The following is an 18,181-nucleotide window of genomic DNA, read 5'->3' on the forward strand; positions in this document are numbered from 1 at the left end:
GTTCCCCCATTCAATTGTTGTTCCTTGCATACACAAGCCACGTTCTACCAAACCAAACTGAACCAACTGGTCAAAATGTCTTAATCTACAGAATCCCACTCAAGATGTCAAAATGCTCATACTTGAAGAGAACTGCAATGAGCCTCGTGAAGGACCAGGGGATTCACATCCCTACCTCATGGTCACTCAAGGGCATGTACTTTTGCAATGAAATGGTACATGCAATTGATCAGGCTCTCTCTCTGCAATGGTGGAGATGCGGGTGAGCAGAGGGCATAGACCCAAGTCCGTGTAAGTTGAATACTTGACTGACTCAGCTCTACTGTATTTTGTGATTGTGCTTATTACTCTGGAAAACTCAGATTAGGCAGAAGCTTCTGCACACATGGAAACACATATAGTCCAATGCTGAGAGTACTCATCAGAAGTTAGAAAGCCTAAGTTCTGCTGCCTGCCTTCCCACTCCCTGCTGTGACCTTTGGTAAATCATAGAACTTCATCTCTCTAAGTCTCAGTTTATTTGTTTCTAAATAGGAAATAAGTTGATAACATTTGACTAGAACGGTCATTCTCAAAGTGTGATCTGTGTGTCCTTGGGGGTCTCTGAGAAACCCATTCAGGGATGCATGAGGTCAAAAATACTTTCATAATAATACTAAGATGCAATTTGCCTTTTCCATTTTCATTCTCACGGGTGTACAGTGAAGCTTTACAGAGGTCACAGGACCTATGACATTGCAACAAACTTAATGCAGGGGCAGATTTTAGGATCCAGTTGTCTTCTTTTTTTTTTTCTTTTTGAGACGGAGTCTAGCTCTGTCACCCAGACTGGAGTGCAGTGGCCGGATCTCAGCTCACTGCAAGCTCCACCTCCCGGGTTTACGCCATTCTCCTGCCTCAGCCTCCCGCGCATCTGGGACTACAGGCGCCCGCCACCTCGCCCGGCTAGTTTTTTATGTATTTTTTAGTAGAGACGGGGTTTCACTGTGTTAGCCAGGATGGTCTCGATCTCCTGACCTCGTGATCCGCCCGTCTCGGCCTCCCAAAGTGCTGGGATTACAGGCTTGAGCTGCCGCGCCCGGCCAGGATCCAGTTGTCTTCTATTAAGCCAGACATTAAAGAGACTCACTAAAGTGTGAAACAGCACCACTCTTTTCACAGGTTTTCTTTTTTTTTTTTTCTTTGGGAAAGTATATTTTTCATATAGTATGTTACTTCTGTTAACATGTAAGGAGGTTATTGACAATGAACTAATAAATATTTTAGTAATTTTTGTTTTAATTTCTGATATTGGCAAATAATATAGATATTACCCCATAAACAAAGGCTCTTTGGGGTCTGCAATAATTTTTAAGAATGTAATGAGGTCCTGAGACCAGAGAGTTTCAGAACTGCTGCTCTGGTGCTTTGCAGTTAGCAGGGTACTTTCCCACACATTATTTCATTGGTCCCTCTCCTCCCTGTCTCCTTCCTTGTCTCTTTCAGCCTCCCCCCACCCTCCACCTCCCACCCCAACACATGCAACACACACACACTGAAAGACAAACCTGTAGTTTTTAGCTTGGTTTTCTATCATATCTCAGTTTCCAAGTTTTGCTTCATATGGTTTGATCATGTGGAGGAAATGGGGACGACTGCATGAAAACACCTAGCAATGATCCAACGATCTTTTCTAATGGTCAGCATTCATTTTTAACTTGTCATGACCTTAAAGCTATCTGTGTAGAACTGTTTTATAGAAAAATATCTAGAACTGGAAATTCCCAGGAAAATAATAAAAAAGAAACTAGTTATGAAAGACTGGAAACCTTGCTTCCAAACCACTCCCACTGAACCAGCCAAGAAGAGATCATCAGCTTTTGGCACAATTCTACATTTCTCACTTCAAGCTAGAAGCAAAAGTATTAAATTTTAGTTACCTCTAATAGTTGTGCAATTTTTAAACATGGGAGAAGACTTTATTTGAAAGAAAGTATTGTCAGATGAGTAGTGCATTCAACTGACAGCCAAGATTTCTACATCCAGCATCTTCATTAGTGATTCATAGTGCAGTTCTAGCAACTTACTCTTTCCTGAATGTTGGTTGCAAAACAAGGTTATCAGCCATTCAGATATCTTCAGAAAGATGAAGCATGGGAACCAACACTGGAGTCCTCCATGGGAGATGGCAACTTCTCTCCAGTTTATAAAGGTAGCCCCCCATCGTTTGAGCCTTTACAAAATAAATGAAGGCTGTGCAACCAAAGGTTTATCCTGGAATTTGCCTGACTCGTTTATTCATTATATATATCTGTGTAGATATATATACACACACACACATATATACACACACATATATGTGTGTCATATATATGCATATGTGCATGTATACATATATATGTATTCGTGCGTGTGTCTATGTGTACACCTACTATGTGCTGGGCACTACAGACTGCCATGACAGCAACTTACTTTCCACTGAAGGGAGACATACAGAAAACCCTCTACATTAATAAGTGAATTATATAGATCTTTAGAAGGGCAAAATACTTTGGGAACAGAGAGCAAGTGAAGGGGAATCAGGGATACAGGGTGGCCTTGCTGAGATGATGACATTTAAGCCAAGTCCTGTATGGGGTGGGGTGGAGGGGGCAGTGCTCCCATCAGTGGGAATGGCCAGGACAAAGTCCCTAAGGTGGAGTGTCCAGGACAGCAAGGAGACCCGTGTGGGGATTTCCTGTCCTCTCTGAAACAGATATTGACCATTTGAAGCAAAGGATTTAGAACTAGGCGACAGACGTATTTGCAGCAAACTCTAATATTTGAAACACATACGTTAGGAGCTATTTTGCTTACTAAATGAGTTGCTGTAGCAATCATCAAGATCACAGCGGTGACTTGAAACACAGACTGCCGGGCTCCACCCCCAGAATTTCTAAGTCAGTAGGTCCAGGGTGGAGCTTGAGGATTTGCAGCTCTAATGGGTTCACAGGTGATGCTGATGCTGCTTCTTCGGTTACCATACTTTGAGAACCACTGCTCAATAGGCGATGGGATTTTCCTAATAGTTCCATGGTGCATTTTAGGTATAATGTATTGACAACTTGCTTGGGAACATATCTTTACATAAGCGACTTCTATTCCTCAAGAGTTCATGGGATCATACGGCGTGGAGCTCAAGCGGTCGGCAGGTCTGACCTTTTGCCTTCCAAGCAATCATTCTGGCCTCGTGATACAATAGTAACTCAGAGAGGTTGCAGCTGCCCATGTCACCTAGTTGTTAGGTTGTTGAGAAGATGCTGATATACGAAAGTAATGAAAATAAAGCTCCCCTCTCTTCCTTATTTCTAGAACCACTGGATGTGCAAACATAATTACATCTTGCTTTTTTATTAAAATAGGGAGGATACATTTTGCCCTTGACTGAGAAAATCAGAAGTCATGAGCCCCTGCTGTCTTTGCCACATTTTAAGGCTTAGAATGCCTACAGTGGAGGGATGTGGGCTCTACCTGTTTTGAACATGTGTGCTTCTGATTTCTTCCCGAGCTCTCTGATTTGCTTCCTTGATTTGTTTTCCTCTCCTCTTTCCTCCTGGGTCATGCCTGGGGCCTGCTCTACCACCTGGTTGGTGTCCACTTTGCAAAGGCGGACTTGCTGGGAGAGGTGGCAGTGAGGTCGTGTCCTCCTTTCGTTAGTTGGCAGTTGCAGTGTGGAGGGGTGACCTACAACATGAGATGCCTTGTCACTCTGCCCGGATTTAGTACCTAACCTGAGACATTTGCATTGATTTGTTCCTTTTTTGGTGGCAAAATTTGTGAGACAAAAAAACGACACATTTAACAGCAGCTTAATTTAACTAAAGATCTCAAGCTTATGTCTCCCCCAGAGGCATGTCGGAGGTTTTTTCTCTTTACTGTACTCTTGAGGTGACGAAAGTGCCTTTTTTTTTTTTTTTTTTTTTTTTTTTTTTTTTTGCCCTAAAAAGACATTTGCCCATTGACTTGGCCCCTTTACCTCCCTGCACCTTATAATCCTTGTCAGCAACACAGGAAATGTGATCCTTCTTTAGAAATGAGACCTTTGGAGGTTCTTGAGCTCAATGGCCTGGTTTGCTGCCAATCTGGGCAGCCTCATGGGAGGAGCATGATTTCAGGATCTGTGCCAGGAAGGAGTGCCTGGGGGACTTGCTCCCAAAGTGGTTTGTCTTCTGTCGCCACTGTTCTCCCTTCTGGCTCTGTCAGTCGACTTCGATGTGCACGGACAAGGACCTCTTTGCTGAATAAAGGACAGGGTACTTTGGCAAACGGCTCAGAAACAACAGGGGCTCATTTATATTATGTTTTGTTCTTTTGTATGGTATTGTCTTTGAGAAGTCAGCTTTGTAGGCGGGGCACGGTGGCTCACGCCTGCTCCCAGCACTTTGGGAGGCAAAGGAGGGTGGATCACCTGAGGTCAGGAGTTCGAGACCAGCCTGGCCAACGTGATGAAACCTTGTCTGTACTAAAAATACAAAAATTAGCTGGGCGTGGTGGTGCACACCTGCATTCCCAGCTACTCAAGAGGCTGAGGCAGGAGAATTGCTTGAACCTGGAGGTGGAGTTTGCAGTGAGCCAAGATTGTGCCACTGCACTCCAGCCTGGGCAACAGAGCCAGACTTCGTCTCAAAAATTAAAAAAAAAAAAAAAAAAAGAAAAAGGAAAAAAAAAAGAGAAGTCAACTTTTAAATATTAATTTCTAGATATTTAAAAATTTTAGTTAGCAGTTAGAAAAAAAAAACCCAGAAATCTCTAAAATATTATACTGAATGATGCTAATAAACTCACAGTGTCATATTAGGATATGAATAAATATCTTTCTTGTCCTTACTGTCCAGCTACCATGTGTGGGCAAAATGCCAGAACCCTTTATTCCCAGGACCTTTCCCCCAGTGGAAAGGAGGCACCTCTCAGAGCTCCATCTGCTGTATGAGCATGTGGGCAGGGTGGGAGGGGGAACCTGGAGCCAGAATGATGTCTGGACATTCCCCTTTTGGGCTACTGACTTATACAGGAGAGAGGAACCCCAGGGATCCATCTGACTGACCCTTGGAGGCAGTTCCCATATCTGGAGTCCCCTAAGCCATGGCAGGCCCCACTGGATCTGCTAATGGAATTGGCTGGGGCCTGGCATCTATATCTTAAAAGCATTCCTGAGTGATTCTAAGGGGCAGCCAAGGTTGAGAACAAAGTGTTCATGGGGAACCCTACTGCATTTGAGTCTGGTTTTGAAGATCTCTGTCAGGGCCCATCCTGATCTTTCCTGGCACCTGGATAGGTACAGGGATTTCCCAGCAACCAAGGTGTCATGTGAGCAGATGGGTGAAACTCCCTGAGTGGTGTTGTTTGCACTCTTTCGTGACTGACACAGCCAGCAGGAGTCTGTGTCTGTGAGAGGCCAGGGGAGGTGAGAAGGTCCTGCCCGTTCCCTTGGTTGCTGGGCCATCTGGGTCCCTGTCACTGGGGCCTCTGTTCTGAAGGTATCTGCTGATAGAAGCTGCAGTGGGTGGCAGAGGAGGAGGAGGTAATTTGGTCCCATCTTGGCATGATGTCCTCTGAATCAGCAAGTCATTGCCAGACAGTTGCTAATTGTCACATTGTGTGTCTGATGATTCTCCTTTATTTTATTATTTTATTTTTTTAAAAATAAAGACCTACTGTTTCTAAAGAGACCTGGCAGTCAACCAGAAAAGTATGAGTTAAAAGCTTGTGGAAAGGGGGATTTGGGGCTACTTTTAGTGATTACAAGCAGGGGCATTGATACCCACCAATCAGAATGAATGTAGGACATATGCTGGAATGGGGACCTGGGGGTCCCCTGTCAGGCCTGAGCTGCCACCCAGTTGATGGATCATGGGGAATGTTTGGGGTTCCTAAGAGTGGGGTCAGGGCAGGGTGGGGGTAGTGGTGAGATACCCCAGAGACTTAGGCAGTGACTGTTTATCAAGTAGTACAAAATATTTCAGTATTTTACCAAGCAGTATGTCTGTACAGGTGTATATCATCCAGATATCAGGGCTGCTTATAAAAGATGCCAAAAATTCTGGTTAACCTCAGCTTAAGTATGGGATGAGCCAGGCTTAGTGGAAGATACTGTGGGTGCATAGCTGTGCCTGTCTCATCATTGCTGTGTCCTCAGGGCCCAGCCCAGGGTCTGGTACATAGTAGGTACTCAATTAATACTTGATCCTTGAATCTAGTTTTTCAGCTCTTATGGTTCTCCTAAGGAAAATTAAAGGAATGCTATTGAGCATGACAATGTACCCGACATTGTATCGGGCACTATGTGGTGAGGTTATCTCCAGACACCAGGCTGCCTTTATGGGCACAGCATCTGTGGAAAAGGGGAGGATATTTTCATGCCAGTAGAATGTGATGGGTCTTTAACCTGGATTTGTTAAACCAGACTGCTCACACCCTCCATAGACAATGTTGGGGCTACGCGGACAGGCTTATGCTTCTGAGCTGACAGTTCAGTGTCTAGGTTATGTTACTAATATTATATCTGCTTATTTATTCTGTTGCAGACTCTTCTTTTTCAGTGTGTCCCTTTTTTCCTGTTCCCTTGCTCACCATTTTTGCATTATGACCTATCTGGAGTAGAGGTTCTGTGTCTAACCTTGGAGTAAGGAGCACAGACTCTGGATCAAACCACCTGGATTCAAATCTTACATGTGGTGTGACCTGTCTGTGCTCTGACATCTTCAGCCATAAATGGAAATAATAGTAGGTCATGCTTCACGGGGTTGTTGCAAGTATTACTATATGTAACACACTTAGAATAGTGCCTGGCACATCCTCAGTGCCATATGGATGCTTGTTCCATTTACGATCTAATTTTAAATGACCAGATTTCAGATATGCTAATGTAAGACACAAGAGCTAAACCAGGTGACTCTTATTACTAGGGGAGGAACTGGGGAGCGATTGGTTGCTCTGCTTCTCTATTTTAGAATTCAATAGGGTCTTCCATTTTGAGCATTGGGAAAAAAATCTTTGTCAGGAGGGTTTTTGGATGCTGATTTGAAAGTGTCTTTAGTGTATTTCTCATCATTATATATTGCAGGAGAATTGTCATCCATCTGCAGTGCTTCCCCAGTAACTATCTGGGGCCTGTGGTGATGTATTCCCACTGCTGAGATGGAAGGGAGTCTTCCAAATACCTGGGAGATCAACTGTGCTAGTTATAGCTGTCATGTGCTGCGCATACTCTCCCATCCTCCTCTTTCTCCTTTGGGAACCTGCTCCCCTACCTGGTGTGATCCTGGTGGGGCTGTCCATGAAGGTGACTTGTGCCTCCTCCTGCCTTCACACGTGGGCAGTGACCTGCAGTGGGCCAGCTGTAGTATTGCATTCCTCCAGTTACAGTGGCTGGTTTAGGGATGGGCAGTTTGTCCAATCTGGGCTACAAAGGTGCCCCTGGGGGGTTCTTCTCCTGGATCTACTGAGGGAAGACTATTCTCTTCATTTATGTTAGCAAGTTGTAAGGATGTTGGCCTAGGCCCACCAGAAGCTGCCTTTCCTAGGATATGGAAAGAGTATCTACAGTAGGAAAGAGTGACACTAACATGCAAAGAGAAGTGGATACAAGCAGAGCAGAGAAAGAGAAGTGGAAACAGAAACACAACCAGATCATTTGAGTACCTAGGTCCAGCTTTAGCTGAACCAGTCTACACACTAACTTTTCAATTATGTGAATTAATAAATTCCCACTTGTTTTGCTAGTTTAAATTGGGTTTCTGTCAACTGTGATTAAAAGATTCCTCACTAGCAGAGTCTTGAAATATTTAATAAACACTAGATTTTCTGGAATTCCCTAATATGGCCTCATAATAAAAGTTTGAAAAAAAAAAAAAAAAGAATGGATCAATTTGCTGCCTGGCTTGACTCTCTTGCTGCTTTAAGAATGGGCCAGCAAGGTACTTCTGTGACCTGATGATGAAACCATTCATATTGGACTTCAACACTCTGTGCCTTCCTTTATGTTCCCTCTCTTTGGAATGCTGTTCCCTTTGACTTCTTACGTTCTTGCTGGCTTGTTCACCATTCAAAGTTCCATTCAAATGTTTTTCTTCTGTAATCATCTTTGATCTTGCTAGTCAGATCCTTTCTCTTCCTTCTCTGGGTTCCCATAGCACTTTAATTTTTCTCTATTTATATCAATTTGTATTAGGTTATACTCAATTGTCCAAGTGACCCATGTGTCCTCTGGAATCATCCTGGCTTTGAGATTCTAATGGCACTGACTTGAATGCCCATTGATGTGAGGTACAAACTTGGTCTTCTCCTAATTAGGGTTTTGGGGTGGGACTGTTGGGAGGTGCCCATTAAAATCACCTGTATCTCCCTCTAGCACTTTTATGAGTTAGTTTTTATACTTACATATTTTCTTCAATTCTAATTGCCTTTAAGGATCAAGAATGAGAATCTAATTCAGGGTGTTTAAAATAAATTATTATGGAGGATTTTAACTTTTTTGTTTAGTTGGTTTATATTTTCTACATTTTCTGTACTGGGCATGTATTGCTTTTATACTTAGAAAAAGTATTATGGCTGGGCATGGTGGCTCACACCTGTAATCTCAGCACTTTGGGAGGCCAAGGCAGGTGGATCATGAGGTCAAGAGATTGAGACCATCCTGACCAACATGGTGAAACCCCATCTCTACTAAAAATACAAAAATTAGTTGGGTGTGGTGGCATGCACCTGTAGTCCCAGCTACTTGGGAGGCTGAGGCAGGAGAATTGCTTGAACCCGAGGTGGAGGTTGCAGTGAGCTGAGATCGCACCATTGCACTCCAGGCTGGTGACAGAGCGAGATTCTCTCTCAAAAAAAAAAGAAGTGAAAAAACGTATTAAAAACCAGCAAAAAGATTCTCTGTTGTGTAGATGGTATCAAAATAAGAGTGGCAAAATCACATGAAGGAAGTGATAATGATAGCTTATTTTATTTTCTAATAATCTTCTTGTTATATAAAAGACATAAGCAAACCATTAACCATTTATTAATTAATCCCTGATTATTTCAAATGGTCAGTTGTAAATAGACCTCAAATAAGGGTTTTTATGATCTGATTTTCAACAATTGGCCTTGACATTCAATACTAATATTTATGCTTAATTTTATATTTGACAGAACTAAGCCATACACCAGGTATTTATTCTCGGGATATTTAATATCTGCTGTGTGGTTTACAAACATCCATGATAAGACAGAAGGCAGAGACCTATCTGAAATGCTCAGTATTCCTAAAGAGTATAAAACATTTCGCAGAAAGTATGACATCACGAGGGCATATATTTTGCTTAATTTTCCCCCCTCATTTGATTAAATATGTCAAATATCCAAAATCAAAAGTTGAAGGAGACAAATAGTGGTTGTCAGTTTAACTGGGCAAAACTCAGTGTCCAGTATCCTGAATGATACTATAGTGATAAGGCAAAAATTATTTAATACTTAATGTAGAGAAAATTAAGATGGAATATAAACTTTTTTGACATGAACTATGAACTGAATATATTATATTCATTTTACAGTATATTGGCTTTCCTTTTAAAAATTAATCTTATGTGTACCCCCTTGTTAATCTTTTTTTTTTAATAGACAGACTTTTAACACTCTAAGAGGGTGGTTTGTTTCTTGATGGTAAGCCAGGGTACCTAAGGATATTTTACAAACACATCCATTAAATTGCTGACTTCCCTAAGTTTGACAATTTACTAAACTGATATAACAGGTAGTTCAATTTAGCAGCTGTATGGAGAGCAATCGTTTAGCACAGTTTGATATTTAACACTGCAGCTTAACCATAAAAATACAATTTATGCTAATATGTTCTATTCAGGCCTGTTTCCAACAAAGCCTACAATTTAGCCACTTCGAGTTCTCACAACTGCTGTTTACTAATAATGCTTGATTTCAACAGAAAAAAAAATTCCTTCAATTCAAACAGCATGGGAAACTTGTATTTTGAGGGAAGTTAATCATTTGGTGATTCTTTAATCCTTATGCTAAAAGTTGGATGTAATTTTCACATCTTCTCTGTTTTCTTTCTTCATGTTATATGGTGTTTTGGTCCTTAGAGAATTAAAACAACTACAGCATATTCACATTTTATGCAGAGGATGCATTCCTAAAAAACTCACATAATTTAAAACTTGCACAATTTGAGTCTAGTTTTCAGTTAGGAATAAATATAAAGTAAGATTTGCTTGACTTCAACTGTGCATAAAGAGAGGGTTTATTAATTTTTTATATGATACTATTTAAAATTTACATGAAATGCAACTGCATGGTGTATCTTTTGCCCCCTTTCAGTGTCTTCTGGACTGTCCATCTCTTTTCATGTTCATGTTGCCGAGTCAAAAACGGGGGTGAAGCTCCTCCCCCATTAGCCAATGTGGAGCAGCCACAACAGGAAAGGTGTGGCAGTTTCAAACCATGGCCACATGGCCACACATTCATTGGCACTCCTTCCATTCAGAGGTTGGGTCTGTGACTCCTCTAGCATCTGAGCTGGCTGTGACGACTTTGACCAGTCTTTACTGTGGACGTGATGCTATGCTATGTGATTCCCCAGGTGTAGTTGATAGAATAATGTTCCCTCCCCTTGCCATAGATGTTCACATCGTAATCTGCAGAACCTGTGAATATGTGTTACCTTAGGAACTTGGCAGTTACCAAAAGGAACTTGGCAGATGTGATTGAGTTAAGGATCTTGAGGCTGGAAGATTATCTTGGATTATCTGGGTGAGCTCAGTGTAGTCACAAGGGTCCTTATAAGACAGAGACAAGAGTTTCAGGGCCAGAGAGAGATTTGAAGATGCTATGCTGCCGTCTTCAAAGACGGTAGAAGGGGCCATGGGCCGAGGAATGCAGGTGGCCTCTAGAAGCTGGAAAAGGCAAGGGAACAAATTTTCTCCTGAGTCTTCAGAAGGATTGCAACTCTGCTCACACCTTGATTTTATTCCGGTGAAATCCGTGTGGGACTTCTGACCTCCCAAACTGTATGATAGTAAATTTGTATTGTTTTAAAGCACTAAGTTTGTGGTAATTTGTTATAGCAGGTATGGGAAATTAATACACAGGGCTGGGACACGAAAGGCCTGGTTCTCCTGGAGTGTTCATTCCCTGGCCCCTCCCATCCTTCTTCTCAGGATGCTCCCTCTTGGAATCCAGCTACCATACTATGAGAAACCCAAACTGTGCATGGGTGCTCTGGTCAGCTGCACAAAGGAGCCCCACCTTTGAGCCACCCCAGCCCCGGTGTCAGATATATCAGTTAAGAAATCCCTCTATGAGTCCAGCCCTTAGCCATTAGAGTTACTGCCAGTTCTTTTTTTTTTTTTTTTTTTTTTTTTTGAGATGGGTTCTTGCTCTGTCAACCAGGCTGGAGTGCAGTAATATGATCATAGCTCACTGCAAACTCAAACTCTTGGGCTCAATCTGTCCTGTAACCTTAGCTTTTCCAGTAGCTAGGACTACAGGTGCACACCACCACACTCAGCTATTTTTTATTTTTTGTAGTAGGAACAAGGTCTTGATACGTGGGCCAGGCTGGTCTTGGACTCCAGGCCTCAAGTGATCCTCTCATCTGAGCCTCCCGATTGCTGGGATTATAGGTGTGAGCCACCGCAACCGGCCCCCAGCTCTTTGAATTTTCCGAGCTGAGACCCCAGACATAGTGGCACAGAGACAAACTATTTCTGCTGTTCTCTGCCAAAATTTCTGACCTGCAGAATCCAGGAGCTTAATAAAATGGCTGTTTTAAACCAGTAAATTTGGGGTGACTTGTTGAGCAGAGGACGAGGTGAGGATACGTGAACCAAGGCAAAACATCTCACTGTCTAGAGGCAAGTGTGGTTTGGCCTCTGGTGGAGGTTAATGTTACAAGCTGATTCGGACTGATGCTGTGATGGAGCTGAAGGAAAAAGGGATGAACCCGAAAAGAGACAATAGGCATGTCTCACTCATCAAAGGCTCAAATTAAAATCCCTTTATTTTCTTCCCGAATGATACAATGATCTCAGGACACTTTAACTCCATTTACCTCCCTCCTGATCATAAATTATTGTTGTCATGCATTTTATTCCTATCATCTTTTTAGCTGACAAGGCATTTTTGATGTTTTATGCAAATAGTGTTAATTTAGATTTATCCACATCTTTGTTACTTTTTCTGCTTTTCTTATTGTATCTCAGATCTTTCATCTGGGATCACTTTTCTTCTTCTTCTTGAAGAAAATTCTTTAGAATTTCTTTTAGAGAGTGTCTGCTGGTAGCAAATTCAGTTTTTGTCTGAAAATGGCTTTATTTGCTCTCATTTTTAAAAGACACCTTCACTGATAATATAATTCTAGATTGGCAATTGTTTTCTTTGAATTTGTTGAAGATATCATTTCATTGTCTATAATCTCCATTGTTTCTGCGGGGAAGACAACTGCAGTCTTGGAAGATAATCTTAATTTTCTCTGGTTTTCTTTTCCCCCTCACTTCTGTTACTTTTTTCATAATTTTGTGAAGTTTCACTGTGATGTGTCTAGGAGTGGGTTTCTTCCACTTAGTGTGATTGGGTTTCACTGGGCCTTTCACTGGATACTCATGACCACCATCTTTCATTTGTTCTGGAAAATTCTTGGCGATTCTCTTTTAAAATATTTCTTCTGCCCATTCTCTCACTCTTCTTATACACTGAAGAAAACATATGTTGGACTTTTTCCTCTCTGTATCTTAGATTTTCTTTTATATTTTCTGTTACTGTCTGTCTTTGAAATATTTTAGGTCATTTCTTTGGGCCTTTTCACTAATTTTCTCTCTAATAATGTCTAATCTCTTGTGAAACCCAGTCATTGGTCTTTTTTTTTTTTTTTTTTTAATTTCTGGAGCCTCTTGGGTTATTTTTCAAATCTTTGATGTCATTTTCAGATCCTTGTTCTGTGTAGATAGGCTTATACTTTATTTGAACATAATGAGCATGATTGTTTTATGGTTTGCATTTCTGTATTAGTCTGTTTTCACACTGCTATGAAGAACTACCTGAGACTGGGTAATGTATGAAGAAAAGAGGTTTAAGTGACTCACAGTTCAGCAGGCTTAACAGGAAGCGTGGCCGGGAGGCCTCAGGAAACTCACAGTCATGGTGGAAGGTGAAAGGAAAGCAAGCACCTTCTTCACATGGCAGCAAGAGAGAGAGAGCAATGGGGGAAATGCCACACAATTTTAAACCATCACATCTCGCAAGAACTCATTCACTGTCATGAGAACAGCATGGGGGAACCCTGTTCCCATGATCCAATTACCTCCCATCATGTCCCTTTCCCAACTTTGGGATTTATAATTCAACATGAGATTTGGTTGGGGATGTAGTGCCAAATCGCATGAATTTCATAATTCCAGTATTGCTTGTATTGGCTTATCTGTTTCTGCTGATGTTGCTTCTGCTTATATTACGTTGTTTCCTAGGCTGCTTGGGTATTTTTTTTTTTGCTAAGTCTATTGTTGTCCTTAAAAAATAATTTGTGGGAATTATCTGAGGCCTAAGATAACATGCTCCTCTCCAGAGAGGATTTCTTTTTCTTTTGCTGGGTACGTCAGGTCACTCCTGGTCTAATATGATTTTAAAATAAACTATGGCTTTTGTTTGTTTGTTTTGCCTACACAGGTAAGGTAAATTTGAACAGAAAATTATTTTGAGATTATATATATATATATATATATATAAAATATATATACACACACTGTGGAATAACTAAATCAAGCTAATTAACATACCCATTAACACACATAATTATCATTTGTTTTGTGGTGAGAGCATTTAACATCTACTCTCTTAGCAATGCTTAAGTATATAATACATTGTTATTAACTATAACCACCATATTGTACAGTAGATATCTTGAACTCATCCTTCCTATCTAACTGAAATTTTGTCTTTTTACCAGCATCTCTCCAACTCATCCCCCACCAGCCTCTGGGAACCACCATTTTTATTCTCTGCTTCTGAGTTTGACATTTTTAGATTCCACATGTAAGTGAGATCATGCAGTATTTGCCCTTCTGTGCCTGACTTATTTAGCTTAACATAATATTCTTTAGGTTCATCTGTGTTTTTGAAAATGATAGATTTTCTTATTTTTAAAAGCCAAATAATATTCCATTCCATCCAATACATATTACATCTTTTAATCCATTCATTTGTTAATGGACACTTTGGTTGATTCCATATCTTGGCTATTGTAAATAATGCTGCAGTGAACATGGGAGTTGCATATATCTCTTCAACATACTGATTTTATTTCCCTTGAATATATACCTGCAAGTGGAGTTGTTGGGCCATATGGTAGTTCTAGTTTTAATTTTTTGAGGAACTTCCGTACTGGTTTTCATAATGGCTGTATATCTTACGTTCCCATCGATAGTGTAGAAAGGTTCCCTTGTCACCACATCCTCACTAACACTTGTTATTTCTCATCTTTTTGATAACAGCTATCCTAACTGGTATGAAGTAATATCTAATTGCGATTTTAATTTACAGTTCCATGATGATTAGTGATGAGTATTTTTCACAAATCTGTGGCCATATGTATGTCTTCTTTTGAGAAATGCCTTTTCAGATCCTTTGCCCATGTTATTTATTTTCTTAATACTGAGTGGTTTGAGTTTCTTATATATTTTGGATATTAACCCATTATCACATGATTGGTTTGCAAATATTTTCTCCTGTTCGGGTTATTTTTTCATTCTGTTGATTATTTCCTTTGCTGTGCATAAGCTTTATAGTGTGATGCAGTCTCACTTGTCTATTTTTGCTTTTGTTGCCTGTGCTTTTGGGGTCATATCCAAGAAATCTTTACCAAATCCAGTGTCAAGAAGCTTTTCTCCTTTGTCTTTTTCTGGTAGTTTTATAGTTTATTATGTTTAAGTCTTTAATCCATTTTGACTTGATTTTTATATATGGGATGAGATAAGGGTCTGATATGGTTTGGCTCCGTTTCCCCACCCAAATCTCATCTTGACCTGTAATCCCCACGTGTTGAGTGAGGGAGGTGATTGGATCATGGGGGTGGTTCCCCCATAGTGTTCTCGTGATAGTGAGTGAATTCTCACGAGATCTGGTTGTTTGATAAGTGTGAGGCTCTTTCCCTTTGTGCACTTCCTCTCTCCTGCTGCCTGGTGAAGAAGGTGCCTGCTTCCCCTTCCGCCATAATTGTAAGTTTCCTCAGGCTTTCCCAGCTATGCAGAATTGTAGGTCAATTAAGCCTCTTTCTTTTATAAATTACCCAATCTTGGGTAATATCAATGTGAGCATGGACTAATACGGGGTCTAATTTCAATTGTCTATCCAATTTTCCCAGCACCACTTCCCTAATATGGGTTCTTGGCATTTTTTGTCAAAGATCAGCTGACTGTAAATACATGCATTTATTTCTGGGCTCTCCATTCTATTCTATTGGTCTCTGTGTCTGTTTTTGTATTAGTACCAGGCTGTTTTGATTACTCTAGCTTTATAGTAGATTTTGAGATCAGAAAATGTGATGCCTCCAGCTTTGTTCTGTTTGCTCAAGATTGCTTTGTCCATTTGGGGTCTTTTGTGATTCCATATGAATTTTAAGATTGATTTTTCTATTTCTATGAAAAATGTCACGGGACTTGTGGTAGGAATTCAGTCTGTGGACTTTGGGTAGTATGGTCATTTTAACAATATTAATTCTTCTATGTTACAGATTTATCCCTATCTTGTAAGCTTCAAGAGGGCAGAAGCATTGTTTCATTCGTTGCTCATTCCTGGTACCTACAATAATGTCTGGCACATTGTAGGCACTAAATAAATATTTAGCAGAATGTATAAATGAATGTTTATTATCTCAGATACTCAGAATCCTTTAGACAGAATTCAGTATAGTACAGTATACAGATATTTGTCAATCAGGGATATGAACGATACAAAGTGGTATCTAGAATAATTGATTACCCTTAGAGATCCACTTAATTAAAGAATAAAACTTCTCTCTCCAATACTAACTCATATTTTTAAAAATCATGTTTAAATATATTTGATAAATAGTCTTCATTTAATACTCTGCTGGAGGGACAGTATCTTAATAAATAGTTTATGAAATGGGCAGCGATTAATACATGCATGCTAAAAATGTCCTATTCAACACAAAAATGTAATGTCAGTAAAGCTGTACCACTTGTTCAACAAATACTTACAGAACTTCAGTGTTATGCGTGGAAACCTTGTAATTATGAAAATGAATATGATAATGTTTTGGTAAAATAATATTTTACATCTTGTGCAAGAAAAACCTGAGCAGTTTATTTTAGTTTGGCACCAAAATTTCCTTCCACTTCTGAACGTTCAACTAGATAGTTATATAAGCAGGCTCTCATCTCTTAGAGATTTTCTACATATTAGATTCCGAAAGGACCTTAGAGAGCAGGACATTCTCTTCCCTTGATTTTAAAGATGAGGAAACTGAGGTACAGATAGCACGACTTGAGCCACATCATATAATTGGATAAGGGATCTAGATCTTGGCTCCACAAACTTTCCAGATGGCTGCCTCCTAGTCTATAAAGATCTTAACTTTGAAATAGATTGACTAAATCTGTGACAGGTTTAACATGAGTGGGTCATTTTTTTTTTAAAACTGACTTTTGTATTCACAGAAGAGACTTAGAGTTTAGCCCTGCACTGAAAGTTTTCCAGGCAAAACGTTTAGGAATTTCAGTATTAGGAGGCAAATCTACTCTGCAGCCAACCAGACATGGACAAGCATCTGACAAGGACCTCCTTTGAGCCACTCTCATTTATAGATAACTGGGATAGTAATGGGCATTTCCTCCTTCTAACTATTGCTCTTCCTCACCCCCATATCTAAAATATAGGAGGAACTCAGCTTTTCCTGGACTTACAAGAAATATTTAGCAGAACTGCATCGTCAAGTCCCTTCAAATTTGAATGTTGAAACCCTAAACCCAATGGGATGGCATTAGGAAGTAAGACCTTTGGGAATGAATTAGGTCATGAGGGCAGAGCCCTCATGATGGGATTAGTGCCTTATAAGAAGAGACACCTATAAGAAGAGAGTTTGCTTCCTCTCTCTTTGGCATGTGAAGACACAGCAAGAAGGTGGTCATCTGCAAACCAGGAAGTGGGCCCTCACCAGATGCTGGATCTGCCAGCACTTTGATCTTGAACTTCCAGCCTCCACAACTCGGAGAAATAATTTCTATTGTTTATAAGCCACCCAGTCTCTGGCAATTTGTTATAGCAGCCTGAACTAAGAGTAGACTCTTCATGTTCTGTACTATGTCCTGGAGAATTCTACATGACCTGGCTCCTGCCCCCTTCTTAGGCCTCATTTTGTGGTACTGTCATCTTGCTCACTATAATCCATCCTCTTCTCAAACTCACCTTAGCATAGCAAACTGTGCTTAGCATAGTTCACATGCCCTTAACCTGGAATTAGTTTTCCATTCTTCCCATGGCTAGCTCCTTCCCACCCTTCATATCTCAACTTGAAAGTTGTCTCCTTGGAAAAATCAATCAATCAACCAACCAGTCAATCAATCAGTCATCCCCTGGAAAGGGCCTTCCCTGCCATTCTGTCTAAAGCAGGTCCTTTTCTTTTGGTTCTCTGACTTGGTGCCTTATTTATTTCTTACATAGCACCTGTGACAGTTTATAATCGTTTTATTTATTTGTTTATTTTCTGCTCCTTTACAAGATTATATGCCCCTAGAGGGCAGGAGCCTCATTTGTTTTGTTCTGTGGGCCCAGCTGGGTGCCTGGCATGTGAAAGGCAATCCATAATGGTTTGTGGGATATATAATGAAATGATGTCTCAGAGTTACCTCTAAACTCTCCATCCTGTGGCCAGCAGTGGCCCTTCCCCCTGTTATCTGTCCATTAGCAAAACCGGATCTTTCTAGTAGTGGTCAGTGTGCTTTTTTACAGTAAACGAAACTTCTCTGCCATGTGTCCTCCATGGGGTTACATTTTAAACTTTTGATCCCTTCTCTCTGCCTTCTGGGTGATTGCTTTTCCCTCCTCTCAAGTCAGTGCTCCTTGCATAGACTTTGCTTTCTGAAATGTGAATTCCACTTCTGGATATTTATTGTGCACCTTTGAGTTCTGAGTTGGTTGCTTTTTTCCTCACTTC

At 40.6% G+C, this 18,181-nt stretch overlaps 1 protein-coding gene across 1 annotated transcript in view; it reads left to right on the plus strand.

Annotated features, from left to right (window-relative positions):
* The window catches only part of HIVEP3 (HIVEP zinc finger 3), a 537,183-nt gene that overhangs the window by 28,468 nt on the left and 490,534 nt on the right, over positions 1-18,181 (plus strand). The window lies entirely within an intron of this gene.

Source organism: Macaca mulatta, chromosome 1, assembly GCF_049350105.2.
Source record: "Macaca mulatta isolate MMU2019108-1 chromosome 1, T2T-MMU8v2.0, whole genome shotgun sequence".
In the NCBI taxonomy this organism is placed as follows: Eukaryota; Metazoa; Chordata; class Mammalia; order Primates; family Cercopithecidae; genus Macaca; species Macaca mulatta.